The sequence below is a fragment of the Podarcis tiliguerta genome (assembly GCF_965153285.1).
Source record: "Podarcis tiliguerta genome assembly, chromosome: 3".
NCBI classification, from domain to species: Eukaryota; Metazoa; Chordata; class Lepidosauria; order Squamata; family Lacertidae; genus Podarcis; species Podarcis tiliguerta.
In genome coordinates, this window is record NC_139536.1 from 117206445 (window position 1) to 117220318 (window position 13874).

A 13874-nucleotide genomic window follows, 5' to 3' on the forward strand; every position below is an offset into this window, starting at 1 on the left:
GGTTCAGCAGGTTCGATGGAAAGACATTGAACCTTGCACAAATAAATGCACGTCGGTGTGGTACTGATGAAAGAGATGACATGTATGATGGAAGGCCAAGTGGTGGGGTTATTCCGTGATACCTGGGGGAGCAGACACCCCCACCCCTGGCGAGGTTGTGTTGATTTTCAATGTCCGCTAATCTTTGCTCAATAAGGCTTTTGGCTGAGCGTAAGTTCATCTTTAAGGAGTCCGCTGGGGAAATTCCGATGCTCAGAAGTTTGGTATGGATTTTTCCTACCCACGGATTGACAAAGACGTCTCGCCAGAGGCACTGAAAAAGGTAATGGTCGGGAAGCCTATGCCAGCTGGACAGCCAATAGCCAAAGACTCGCTTCCAGATGACAGTCTCCAATGATGCAATCCTTAACTCCAGACGTATGGCTGCGTTGCTCACACACATGGGGAGTTTCAGAAGGCGACGGAGAAACTGATTCTGCAATGTCCCCAGTGATGTTAAATTGGACCCTGGGGCCCAGAGCGGGGCAGCATAACAGAGGGTGGAAACCACTTTTGCGTGGTATACCTTCAATGCAGAAGGGATGTGAGAGGCTCCGTCGGCCGCAAGAAATTGGAGTAGAGTATTAAGTATTGTTTTCCCTTTGTTTAGTAAATACTGTATCTGTGGCTTCCAGCTTAGATTGTAATGAAAAAAGACTCCCAGGTATTTAAATTTGAAAACCTGTTCTAATTGGACTCCATCTAACTTCCAGCTGTAAGTTTTCCGAGACCTGGAAAAGACCAGGACTTTAGATTTCCCATGATTAATTGTCAGATGGTTAAGTTTGCAATAAGCCGCAAAAATCTTTAGAGCTCTGCATAAACCAACTCTAGAGTAGGAAAGGATCGCTGCATCGTCGGCATATAGGAGCAAAGGGCAGCGAAAATCAGCTAGGCGGGGGGCATGAATGTTGGCTTGAGACTCGTTCAGAGAGAGCTTCATATCGCTAATAAACAGGTTGAAGAGGAGTGGGGCCAAAATGCAGCCTTGGCGCACACCTCTATTTATTGGGACCTCGTTGGATAGGTTTCCCGCCGGTGTGAGTCTCACTCTAGCCGACGACCCATGGTGTAATTGGGTTATAAGCCATAACAGCCTTCTATCTATGCCCCATCTCTCTAATTTCTTCCATAGGCAATTTCTTGGGATACTGTCGAAGGCAGCCTTTAGGTCTATAAAAGCGACACATAGGCGCCCCCGACTCGGGGCAGAATATTTTCTGGCAAGATGATACATGATTACCATATGGTCAGAGGTCGAGTAATTGTTCCTAAAGCCCGCTTGCTCATGGCCAATCAAATTTGAGTCGTTTGCCCAATGGGACAGCTTGGACAGCAAAAATTTTGCATAAATTTTCCCGATGATAGACAAAAGGTTGATGTTCCGATAGTTCTCCGGGTCAGCAGGGGGACCCTTTTTATGGACTGGCACGATCACGGCCTCCTTCCATGACCTAGGGATAAGCCCCGTAGAATTAATTGCATCAAAAACTTTGGCCAGAATTTCAGCCCACCACCTTGGTTGCGCAACAATAACCTCAGCAGGGACTAAATCCGGCCCGGGGGCTTTGCCCGTTTTCAGATCTAATATCAAGTCCATTATCAGGTCCGGGTCAGTGGAGGGCCACAAAGGTAGATGGTCGGCTCGTAGTTCCGTGGATGAGTTGGATTCCTCTGCCAAGGAGAAATATTTACTCAGGAATTGTTCCCATGTGGGCGCAGGGATAATCGTCAGTGGGTACTTCCTTCCTCTTTTGTTTATCAGAGCCCAAAATTCCTGTGGTCTGCGGGATCTCGAGGCCGCAATCAAGGCTCGCCAACGTTTTTGATACCACTCGCGTTTGGCCAGCTTTAAAGTCTGTTTGTATGCTCTTTTGGCTTGTAAATAGGAAGATGGTAGAGCCTGAGCATTAGAGTTTTTGTATTCATTATAGATGGAACGAAGAAGGGATCTTGCTTGTTTGCAAGAGATGTTAAACCAGGGGGCCCCAGCACTGCAATGCGCCACTTTCACCTTTTGAGGAGGTGATGTAAAAAAAGTGGTAAGGTCTGTTATAAGAAGGTTAAAAAGTTTCAAGACCGAATTGGAATCTTGTAAATCAGTAGTTATTTGAGGTAAGTAGGCGTTGATTTCCCTATGGAAGAAAACCTGATATTTTTGGGCCACAGCCTCCGACCATTTGATCCCTCTTATTTTGATCGATGATGAGGTTTCCAGAAGGACTGAGTGTTTATTGTCATTCTGGCACCGGAACAATGACAGAGTGGTCACTATTGGGAGGTGATCACTGAAATGTTGGTTTTCAACTTGGAAGGAAAGTACATTGACGGCCAGATTTGCGGAGATCAAGAGGTAATCGATAACACTGTTAGATGTTAGTCCCAGGTGAGTGAACTCCCCCGGTATATCGGGGGGGAAGGTGCCGTTCAAAAATACTAGATTCAGGCGAATGGCCATTTGGTAAAGGGTCACTCCTGCTTTGTTTACTCTGTTGTCCTTTGAAGTTCTAATTCTGGCATGTTCCAAGTCAAAATTGTCCAAACATGGGGGAGTCCACCATTTGGACTTGGTTAGTAAGTCCCAATTTTGTGTGTGTGTGTGTGTTCTATTCATTCACAGAGAACTGTAGAATTCTTATATTTCCAGTGTAGATTCATCTCACTTTGGACCAGGAAAGCCAATGTTTGTCCTCGCTAGGCAAGGACCAGCGTGGGGGATTAGCACTGTTTGTTTTGGTAATTCAGTGCAAGTCAACCAATATTGTTCAAAACTCCATACAATGTATTGTTTCTTTTGTTGATGTGGTAGCAGTTGGTGTAGTGAGGCAGACCTGGAGAACAACCCTTTGGTCATTGCTGTCATTACCATAGCTGTCAACGTTTCCCCTTTTTTAAAGGGAAATTCCCTTATTTCGAATAGGATTCCTCGCAAGAAAAGGGAAGTTGACAGCAATGGTCATTACAGCTTACTTGCACAGGCCTGCTGTGAAGCTGGGCTTTGCAGACACTTAGCCAGTCCGGCGCTGCTGCTGTGCAACCCCAGCCTTCTTCCCTCCCAGGACCTGTCCAGATAAGCTGTAGTGATGTTGGATGCTGGTGCAATGATCTACATTGGGAGCAAGGGTGGGAGACCAGCAGCTTCTCCTATTGACCAAAAGGCCATTGCAGAGGCAGCATGGTGGGGGCAGATCCAGCCACCAAGGCACGTGCCGCAGCAGAGGGTGGTACATGCCTTGGAGGCTGGATCTGCTGCCCCTGTGGATCCTGCCGCCTGAGGCAGTCCCTTTCCTTGGCCTGTGGGTGGGCTGGCCCTGGATGCTGGTGTTGTGAACATAAATGATATGTGGACTGTGCACAACTGTAAAGTAACTTCAGATTCGCAACCTCACACTGACTTTCATTATTTCTGTGCTATTATTTGCATTGTCATTGTGTCATGGAATTTTTGTGACCGTACTATGCATTCAGCAATATCACTACGCCTGGCAGAGTAATGCTCCTAGGATTTGTGATAATTCATCCATTGTTTGTTTGAGTCAGTATTCATCATTCAGAATGTACTTTCAATTCACAAATCATTTTGCTGTAGCCATTCTATCTAGTCATTTAGTACATTGTCACAGTAGCTTTATGAGGCTATGCTCATTCTAAAACTGCAGACCTGGGTCTGGAGCTGAGAAAATGTCTTGGCCAAGTGTCACCCACTGGTCCTCTGAGCAGTGTTCTCAGATCCACATCAAATGCACTGGATTATAGTGATTTTGATCCATAACTGGGTGTTTATTGACTGGATTTAAACTATTCTGTAAAGCAGTGACCTAACCCCACAGATGCTCTAAGCAGTATAAAATTGACTATGGTTCCCATAATGGTGATATTTAAGTTCTGTGAAATGCTCCTCCCAGTTCCAACTGTGATTCTAGTTCATAACATTTCTTTCTTACAGGTTGAAATACTTTGTGAACACCCTCGTTTTAGAATATTCGTGGATGGACACCAGCTTTTTGATTTTTACCACCGCATTGAGAAGTTGTCAGCTATTGATACGATAAAGATAAATGGGGATCTCCAACTTACTAAACTTGGTTGACCTTGTTTTCATATTCAAAAGCAAAAACAATCAGATAAAGATAAAAACCAAAATTTTAGATTCCAAATTGGCTCAGATGCCGTCCACATCTGTCTGAAGGAGCAGAGACAAGCAACCCTTGAGCAACTTGCCTCTAGGGCAGGCACCACCGTTTTGCTCCCATAAGCAGCAAAGAACATACTGACGGACTGAAATACTGTTTATCCTATTGAAGAAAGCAATTGATGATTACTTGAGACTGAGCCGTGCCCCATTTTTCTTTGGCACTAAATAGCCTACGCCTGCTGGATAATCAAATTATAGTGGATCCTGAAAGAGTTACTTCATTGTCTATAAACTGCAGAAGCTATTGACAGGGCAGTTTTAAGTGCTAAATGTATTATTAAATGACAAGGGAATCGTTTTCTTTTGGAAATATTTCTCCTGCACTTAAGTGGGTTAATGTAAGTGTAACACAGATCACAAAGAGGGTTAAATGTGGAAGTCATTATTCAGTGCCTAATGCTGGTCTCCTTAACACCAATGACAAAAAGTCCTGTGGACTCTAATGGCATGTGATCAGCTAAACACAATGGCTCTGGTCCTGCCTCAACACACACATCCCATTGAATCAAGTGGACTTGGGTGTGTTTAATTGTGCATTGGATTGCAGCCAGTTACCATTGTGGTTTCTACTTTGGGGGAGTTCGTTGTCCAGGGAAAGGTCAAAACTGAGTAATGGCTTCTGGATTTGGCTTTCATATGATAGTCAGGGTATGTGCATAGAATGTAGGTCATTAAATGTTTTTGCACAATATAATATTAATACAGTTTTTTAAAGCTTCTAGTTTATTTATTGATACCCATTGTGTTAATGTTCTAACTGCAAAACTGAACAATATAACTGAGATTTAAGAGCGGCAAAGTATTTCTGAATGTACAAGTGTTCTTTGGGCAAATATTAACATATCATTTCGGAAATATGTCCTCTTTGTCTTTGGGCACTTGGTGGAATCATTGTTCACAGAACCTTGGTTTGTACATGTCTTCACTGGAAACTACTTTCAATATGTTGTTAAATCTGCTGTAAATGATAAGGTCAGAGCTGATGGGATGTTTTGAGGGGACGAGGGTCCCATGCACACACAGGAACAGAAGTTTCTAGGTTTATTGGTGTGCCTCAGTTGCAGTTTTGTACCCACTTAAGTGGGTGGGAGTAAGCCCCACTGAACTCAGTGGGGCTTATTTCTAAATTGACATGTATAGGGTTGCGTTGTTAGACCTTGAGGATACAACTGTCTTCTGCAGACTAGTAACTTTTCGTGGCTACTGTCATGGGTGTGGGAGAGAATAGAATTCTCAGCACATCTAAGGACAAAAAATAGCCTTTTAAAATGGCTCAGTTAATAATGTATCAGATACCTTCACTTAGGCCGGTGGTGGTCAAACTTGGCCCTCCAGCTGTTTGAGACTACAATTCCCATCATCCCTGACCACTGGTCCTGTTAGCTAGGGATGATGGGAGTTGTAGTCCAAAAACAGCTGGAGGGTCAAGTTTGGCCACCACTGACCTAGGCAATAGTTCTTAGTGGTAGAGATGAGCGCCGCACCCCATAGTCATCTTTGACTGAACTTAATCATCCAGGGGTCCTTTACCTTTACCATATAACTGCATTGTCCATATGATTACACTGCCCAATGAAATGTACCCCTCTGTCAATGTTTCACAGTGGGCTTCCGAGGCCTTGTTTGGGTGTTACAATCTGAGGAATGGACATGTCTTATTTTTAACACATGTATTATAGTGACTTTTAAAGATGTTTATTATGAAGACTTTTTGTAGCGTAACATTTTTTAAAACACCAAAAGAGGTAACAAAATGAACTTATGCTTCAATCAATCAATCAAAGCTGGGACCTTCTTGTTTGAGATAATTTTTAAAAAAAGATTAGCCACTCCTCTGCATCACTCCATCATCTTAGTAGGTGAAGTACTAGAAGTTCTAGGTTTAGTCAGTTCACATGGAATTCATTTTAGTGAGGAGACGGGGCCAAAATTTTTCATACACACTGTAAAACTGGAGTGGTGCTAAGAAGATTTTGCTAATTCACCTGTGTGTAGCCTCTGCTCAGGCCCTGCAAAAGTTTACAGTGCCATATTCTGAAGTTCTGCTCTATTACAAGTGACAGATTGGCTAGTCTGAGGTTAAAAAAGCCATTACATTATCCCCAGATCTGCCTACTTCACCTACTAAGGTTGGCAGCATCACCCTCCCCTTCCGGGGGCACCTTGCGTTGCAGTTAGGTGGGGCTTATAAGAAACAGCAGTGGATTGCATGGAATAAGTTTTCTGCTTGTGTTTAAACAGACATAAGAAAGGGATACAAAGAACCCCCTCAAGCGAGGATCACAGCAGAATGGAGCCACTAAGTAATCAAGAGCAGTAATAGGTCCCACTGAATGTTATGACAATAATTTCCGAGTCAGCATGATTAGAATTGTGTTTTAAGACTACAATCCTATGCAGATTTACTTTGGGTTCAGCCCTTCAGTGTTCAGTGGTACGTACTTCCAACATGAATAGGAGCAGGGTACAATACGATACGCTGCAGTCTTATTGGGAGTGGACCCTGTTGCAGTAAATCAGAATTACTTCTGGGTAAACAAGGCTAGGATCAGGCTGCATATATTTAAATCATAATATCCACTGAATTTTCTCTCTCTTTCTCCTGTATGCAGTAAATACGGTGTTGATAAACAACACAGCCCATCTGAGTTAATGTAAGAATATGCAGAGTAGCTGTATTTGAGTTTGTGATTGCATACTCTTACAGCAATTCAAAAGTGTTCTGCATCTTTAATTGAGTAGTATATGTTGTGATTATGATACAAACCTCCCAGCCCTTACAGAGTTTGTGGATTAGACACTTTGTACACTATAAACTTGGGGGAACTGAATCAGAATTCCTGGAACTGCATGAATGTGTGACTAGACTTTTAAGCATGCAAGTATTCACCTTGAAATCAATGTCAGGCCAGGTACCTGACTGAATCTCACTTGCACTGTGGAGATGAACAGAACAGAGCCTGCATGAAACACATCCCCAGATGTCTCAATCTTCTTCACCTTTATCATTGTGGGCATAGCTATATTTCTGTCTCTGCTGCATATGTTATTACCACTCCTCAGACATCAAGATAATTAATGTCCCCTGTGATTTTGCAATATTGTTCTGCTGTGCTACTGTTGCAAACACCCATGAGAAGTAATTAGAATGAGGCAATTCAAAAATTTAAACGGGAAACCTTTGACTGTTTCCTTGATTCCACCCCTCTTCCTTCTCAAGTTTGTATCAGAACGCAAAAGGTTGTTTTCAGGTGGTCATTCTGCCTCCCCTCCCTTTCCTCTAAGAGTAGCTTTATATGAGTATTGTACTCTTTGTACTGCAGTTTAGATTCAGTGTAGGAATCTGTCAGGATGAATTTACATGATGTATAAATTGTTGAGCTGATTGTGTCACTTCATAGTGTCTTAAGAAATCCTACAATATTTCTATACAGTACAAAAACAATATTCTTGAAAATAAACACAGAAAAAGGTTTTCTATAAAATGTTTGGATTATTGGTGTGACATACACAAACAGACAAGTAGGCTACTGATCTCTAGGATTTGGGACAGTTGCATCTTTTGGGTCAGCACCAGTCACCCTTGAAGTAGCCTCGTTGGTTTCATTAGGTCCTCATGAGTGTGACTTCATTGCATATCACCCTTCATTTATTTCAGAAAAAAATACTGATTTTGATAAGAATACTTGTAAAAAACCCCAGCCTTGGCTGTTTCCTCTTCAGGCTTGTAAATGTCTAATAGGACCATAGGTTTTCAGTTCATGGGTTTGAGGCTACAATAAGAGATGCCAGAACAAATGGTAGATTGACAAAGAATAAAATTATCTGCTGTAGGCTGCAATCCTAAACAGATTTTATTGGGATGAGAGTTCTATCGGACATAACAGTAGTAGGACTTACCGTACTTCTAAGTAAACATACATAAGATTGTGTTGTATGACTAATGTGCAGTGTGAACCTATGCATGTTCACTCAGAAATCTGTCTCACCATGTCCAGGTAAGTGGGCATAAAATTGCACTGTAAGGCTGCAACCAATACACTTACCTGGAGGTAAGTCCCACTGAAGTCAGTGGAACCCACTTCTGAGTAGACATGAATGCTCAATGGGAGGAGGCTTTTGTTAATTCTGAGTGGCACAAGGCAAAGATTACTCCCAAGTCTTTTGAACCTGTGATAAAATCCATCAAGTAATATTTTAAGCTAACCCCAGAATCAGATTTGTTGGGACTTTTACATTTGGGGCACAAGTCTATGTGCATTCTTAAAAAACATGGCTGTTCCTTGAGTTGGTTTGGTTCAATACTTACTTTATTTAAATAAATAAGTATTTTCATAGCAACAATGGAAACATAGCAAGGGCCTTGCTGGGTCACACCAAAGGCCCATCTAAGCCACTATTTTGTTCTCTGGCCAACCGGATGGGAAGCCCACAAGCATCCCTTTGCATTTGCATATGCAGCATTCCAGTGTGGGATCTTGCAACACATGGAAAAACACAGATGTGGACAACAGGTCCGCTCCTCTGCCTGTAAAGGTACATACGGAAGAAGATGCAGTTTAAGCTTCTAGCAGCATATGGAGCTGCTCAGTAGTGATTGCTGCTGACAAATACAGATGCAAACAAGCTGCCACAGCATTCACACCAGATTACATACAAGAGACCTGGATACCAGTGCAAATACTGACAAATTTTCGGTAGACTTTAAAAAAAATATTCTAAACAAAGTAATAATAAAAGTAAAAATTCTGCACCCCATCCCCAAGACCACAACCCATCGTAACTATCCAACCTCCCAAAATTTTAACACTTTTTGAGATGGTTTGATTCCTTTCTGTTTTAACAGTACAAATTCTACAAATAAGTTCAATATCTCCTCAAAATCATTTCTCCATATTCCCCATCTTACAGTCTTACAGGCCCTGCGGAAAGAAATCAGATCCTGCAGGGCCCTGGTCTCATGAGGCAGAGCGTTCCACCAAGTTGGGGCCAGTGTTGAAAAGGCCCTGGCTCTGGTTGAAGCTAATCTAACTTCCTTAGTGCCTGGGACCACTAGGGTATTGTTATTTATGGACCTTGAGGCTCTCCGTGGGGCATACCAGGAGAGGCGGTCCCGTAGGTACGAGGGTCCTAGGCCGCGAAGGGCTTTAAAGGTCAAAAGCAGCACCTTAAATCTGACCCTGTACTCTACCGGGAGCCAGTGCAGCTTGAAAAGCACTGGGTGAATATGCTCCCATGGCAGAGACCCCGTGAGGAGCCTCGCTGCAGCATTCTGCACCCGCTGGAGTTTCTGGGTCAGCATCAAGGGCAGCCCCGCATAGAGCGAATTACAGTAGTCAAGCCTGGAGATGACCGTCGTATGGGTCACTGTGGCCAGGTTGGGGCGGGAAAGGTAAGGGACCAACTGCTTGATGCAGCGAAGGTGGAAAAATGTCGCCTTGGCTGTTGCTGTAACTTGCGCCTCCATGGAAAGGGAGGCGTCAAGGATTACACCCAAACTCTTAACGGAAGGCAATGGCACTAATTGGGCCCCCGCAAGAGATGGGAGTTGGTCCCTCATCCCCATGCCATCCCGACCTAGCCATAGGACCTCTGTCTTTGAAGGATTTAGTTTCAATCGGCTCCCATGAAACCATCTAGCCACAGCTACTAAGCATCTGGTCAGTGTGTTCGGGGACGAGTCGGTGTGGCCATCCATCAACAGATAGAGCTGAGTGTCATCAGCATATTGGTGACAGCCCAGCCCAAAGCTCCGGACAATCTGGGCAAGGGGGCGCATAAAGATGTTAAAAAGCATTGGGGAGAGAATTGCGCCCTGCGGCACTCCACACACCAAGGAATGGCGTGACGACATTTCCCACCCTAGTGCCACCCTCTGTCCCCGACCAGAGATAAAAGAGCACAGCCAGTTACGGGCTATGCCCTGTATCCCCACGTCTGCGAGGCAGTGGTCCAGAAGATCATGATAGACCATGTCAAAGGATGCTGACAAATCTAAAAGGATTAGCAGTCCTGACCCGCCTCGATCCAGTTGTCTACGGAGATCATCTGTTAGGGCAACCAGAGCCGTCTCGGTCCCAAAACCAGGACGGAAACCGGACTGAAATAGATCTAAAGCCATTTTCATAACACTGAATATTTCTTGTTTATTTGATTTAATCTTGCTGGTGTTAAATACCCCCTCCATATTAACTCACTGTAATTTTCTTTTATCCTTATAGACATCATTTTCAGAATGCATTTCTCCCATATTTTCCCCTAGCTGTGACGATTTACCTGACCTGTTACCTGCTTTTTCCACACCTCTTTTAATTGATCTTGTTAATCCTCTGATTCTACTAATATTTTTTATAAACTTTACTTGTTTCCCCTTGCTTCATCTCCCTTTTTAAATCATTTCTTGTTTTCCCTTAACCACTTCTTTGTCCATTGCTCCAGTTGTACACAGTTAAACCAAGTTATTTTACTTCACGTTAGAACTCGTTTTTTGCTTCTCATTTTTCCCGGCCATTCCTTTATTTTGAATATTTTCTTCTCTTTTGCTTCTTTTACAACTTCCTTATTTAAATTTACTAGGAAGTCTTCTATTATCACCACCAGAATTAGTGGGTAATTTACTGGTATCAGTTTTCCTTTATATTTCGCCCATATCTCAATGATATTTCTTAATACGGGATTTTCAATATTCTGCCACTGTTGCCAATTTGGTTTGATAAAAAATATATTCTCAGCCAAATGAGCACCAAGTCAAATACTACTAGCAAATCGCTTTCCTCAGGGCCATGACTTTGCTGCCATCTGTAGTTCTTGCTGTTGTTACTACTCATCTCTTGTTTACACTAAAAAGCGATTATAGGGAGGAAATCTGAAACATTCTATGGAGGTATATGTGCTGCTGTTGCCAAGGAAGAATTCAACGATATGAAAAGATGCAAGATTATCATCTTGTTTTCTCATACATACTTGTACACATTACGGTTGAAACAAATGACACACACCCATTTTGTTCACTGTGGAGTAATATGGCCTTCCAAGCAGATTAGTTCATTGTTACTGTTTCTTGTGTTTTGTTGTTCACACTGCAAATAATTATTTAACACACACTTAGATATTATGTGTGTGAAATAGCCCATGTTTTTCATCTCATGCACTAGATTCCCATCTTCCCATCCCATCTGTCCCTGTCTCCTACACTGTAATAAGTTCACATAAATTTGGTCCTGGAGTATCTTATTAGTCTAGCAAAAAAAAAATCTTTCCAAGGAAGATGCTTCAGAATCACGTGATTCTAAAGCCCACATTCTTTGTACAGTGGTACCTCAAGTTACAAATGCTTCAGGTTACAAACTCCGCTAACCTGGAAGAGTTACCTCGAGCTGAGAACTTTGCCCCAGGATGAGAACGGAAATTGTGTGCCTGTGGCGCAGCGGCAACAAGAGGCCCCATTAGCAAAAGCACGTTTCTGGTTAAGAACAGTTTCAGGTTAAGGATGGGCCTCCGGAACAAATTAAGTTCATAACTAGAGGTACCACTGTAATTGAAATAAAAGGTAAAGGGACCCCTGACCGTTAGGTGCAGTCATGGCTGACTCTGGGGTTGCGGCGCTCATTTCGCTTTATTGGCTGAGGGAGCCGGCGTACAGCTTCCGGGTCATGTGGCCAGCAAATAGCTGGCTACAAATCCAAACTTGACTGCACAGCTGTGCAAAAAGTAGTCATTATGCTATGGCATCTTTGGCATTGTTATTTAACCATCTTTGGCATTGTTATTTAACCATCCGAGTACAAGGCTTTAAATTAACATTATGAGAAGAGAGCAGCATGCTCTCAGTGGACGGGGTTTCCTGGATCTGCACATCCAAGAACCGACTGCCCAAAGGCAGAACAGCTGCTGTACTACCAAGGTGGGAGTGTATCCTCAGATAGCACAGGCAGCCTATGGGACCCAAACTAACCCCTGATATGCCAGAGAAATGTGGATTATGTTCAGCCTTTGTGCATTAGCAAGGTACCGTGTGAAGCATTAGTACAATGACAGAAAACTAGCACATGCCATTTGCAACTGAGCTTTTACACCAGCAACTACGGCTGAAAACTACTTAGACATTATTTTTGAAATATTGTGCTCATAAACCCAAAATATATATTATCCTGAGTAAGTGGTGCGTTTTTTAAAATTCACAACACCCCCCCCCCCCGGAGCTAATACAAATTAAAAATAAACGGATTTGGTTTTAGACAGGATGGGGTAATAGACTAAAATAAGAAAGCCAACCACAAGAATGAATTATTTTTCAGCAACCTTTCTAAATGAAAAGCTGTATTTTAATGTCTCAGTTGGCACGCTGCTTAGAAAGATAATTTATAGATGCCTTTGGAAAAGTAATTAAATACCTGAGAAGATTACAATGTTGACACCACAATAATGGTAACAGCTCCATAATGTGTTTAGCAGTTGCCACATCACCCAAGTATTGGGCTGCCCAAGTATTTAATGGTAACACGACTCAAGCACATTGCTGCACTGAAAAAAGACAGTGAAATGCAAATAGAAACTATGCCTATATATTTTTTTAAAATTAAGGGGGGGGGTACTCACTATATCGTATTGCACTTCTGACAGATTATTATCAAAGAGCTGAGTGAGCACAGTTGCCAGAATATTTCAGTTCAACTTGTAGGTTAAAAAGGAACGTTGTCATCTTGGCTAAGATTAAAACACCACACAGGCCCTAGGAAGAGTCAGAGGTTTATGGGGAAGGCTGAGGACTAGAAAGAGATCGCAGGAGACAGTTAAAACTAAGGGGTGGAGAGACCAGGGCAAGGTGGCCGGTGGAAGCAGGCAGCAAGGCAATGGAAGGAAGAAAGAGGAACCTGGGAAAACAGCTGGAAAGTGAGACTTGAGGAAAAGCAGAGAAACGGGAAGAAGGTTCCAGTGATAAATATTCCACCATACCACAGACAACATTTCAAGTTGCAATTCCCAAGTTTCCACTTAGCTGACACATACATTTATCCTATGGGGGGGGGGGGACTAGGATGCATAACAAAGTTCTGAAGAAACAATGACTGCTGGAGCTGGAGCTGGAGAAAGCGCAAATGGGACCAAACCTCACAGAATAACAGGCTTTGCAAGCGCCTGTCTCATCAACATTGCAAGCAGATGCATGAAAGTACAATTTGTCTTCTACTACTTATTTCAAAAGCACACTGTTGGAAGAGGGCTGTTTTAAGTAGAGAATGAGCAGGGAAAGCCCCCCCCCCCCCTCCATACCCTGCTTCTCCACTGAAAGATTTCTTTCTCTCAAGCTATTTCCAGTTTGTTTTCACACTCCACCCTCACAAACATGGATTCAGCACCACACAGAGGGAGCAGCACTTGGGGGTAGATAGGAATGGAGAAGTGGCAGGAAGAGAAAGGCTAAAACAGCCCTCACACTGCGGCCTAAACTGGCCCCCCTCAAGCTGGTTTTTTTCTCTCTTCCCCTTTTTAAAGAAGCAGTGAATGTATCCACATGCAATGGTAACTTTATTCTAACAAAACTACAATGAACAGTAATGCAGGAAAGGAAGTTTGCCTGTTGTGGCTTCTCCTGAAACTGCAGTACTCAGCACCCTAGAAGGGGCGATGCAGCCAGCAG